This window comes from Pseudomyrmex gracilis, unplaced genomic scaffold, assembly GCF_002006095.1.
Source record: "Pseudomyrmex gracilis isolate BER0280 unplaced genomic scaffold, ASM200609v1 scaffold_703, whole genome shotgun sequence".
In the NCBI taxonomy this organism is placed as follows: Eukaryota; Metazoa; Arthropoda; class Insecta; order Hymenoptera; family Formicidae; genus Pseudomyrmex; species Pseudomyrmex gracilis.
Window position 1 is genome coordinate 43875 of NW_018021287.1, and position 1358 is coordinate 45232.

Consider the following 1358-nt stretch of genomic DNA (forward strand, 5'->3'; position numbering starts at 1 on the left):
CGAACGCTTCCACATGCATCAACAATAAGAGATTGGTATAAAGTAGTTGATGGATCGCCTGGCTTTACAGTAGAATCTCTGCAAACAATTGCCGCACGAGCTTCGAAGAAAAAAATCATTGTAAATCTGGTCATCGATGAGATGTCCATTAAACAGGAAGCCGTCTACAATAAATATTACGGGCAATACTATGGTGGCGTGGACGTCGGTAATTTTAACGATGCAACCGGGAAAATACTATGTGAAAATGATAACCCGATCATGGCCACAAATGCACTTGTGTTCATGGTTGTGTCATTAAATGAAAGTTGGAAAGTTCCCATAGAATATTTTCTAATTAAAGGATTGAGTATTATTGAGCGCTCAAACGTATTAAAATTAGCACTTGAAACTCTACATGTTCATAATTGCAATGTTTATTCGATAACTTTTGATGGAACTTCCACAAACATTAGAATGTGTGAAGAACTAGACGCAAATTTCCGATATGGAAAATATTTTAAACCATATTTTACAAATCCAGTTACAATAGAACCTTGCTTTATATTTTTGGATTTGTGTCACATGATAAAATTAATTCGAAACACACTAGCGGATTATCAAGTTTTAGGCACTGCTAAAAAGGAACAAATTAAGTGGCAACTTATAGAGCAATTATATACATTGCAGTGCGAGGAAGGTCTTCGGACAGGAAAAAAACTAACAAAAAAACATATAAACTTCCAAAATAATAAAATGAACGTAAAATTAGCAATGCAAACGGTAGCGTATCAAAATCTCTGATTTTTGTAAGTCAATTTCCAAACAACAAAATTTGAGAGAAATTCAATAACTACTTTCCTACTGCTGAATTTTGTCACAATGTTAATGACATAGTAGACATGCTTAATTGCAAAAATAAAGTTTCTAATTTAATTGCCCGTTGAAGGATAGCAATTTCTCAATCATGAAAATGCATGCAATCAAATTTGAAAAATATATTGTCAATTTGACTGACAGTAAACGAACGCTTATTTTAAAGACACAACGTAAAACTGGCTTCCTAGGTATGATTGTGTGCCTCAGAAATATTTTCCCTCTTTTTCAAAAACTTAAATCATTAGACTTCACATATTTACTTACATACAAGTTGTCACAGGACTACTTGGAAACATTTTTTTCTGCCATAAGAAGCCGTAACGGTTTCAACAATTACCCAAACTTTTTGCAGTTTCAAACAGCTTATAAGCGCTTATTAATAAGACACGAGCTTAAAGAGTTTCAAAATGGCAATTGTATTTTGATAATGTGCGAATTTTGCATGTTTCTTCCAGAAAAGAAAACTTAAAATGCCCGATTGGCAACCTCGACATGCTGCA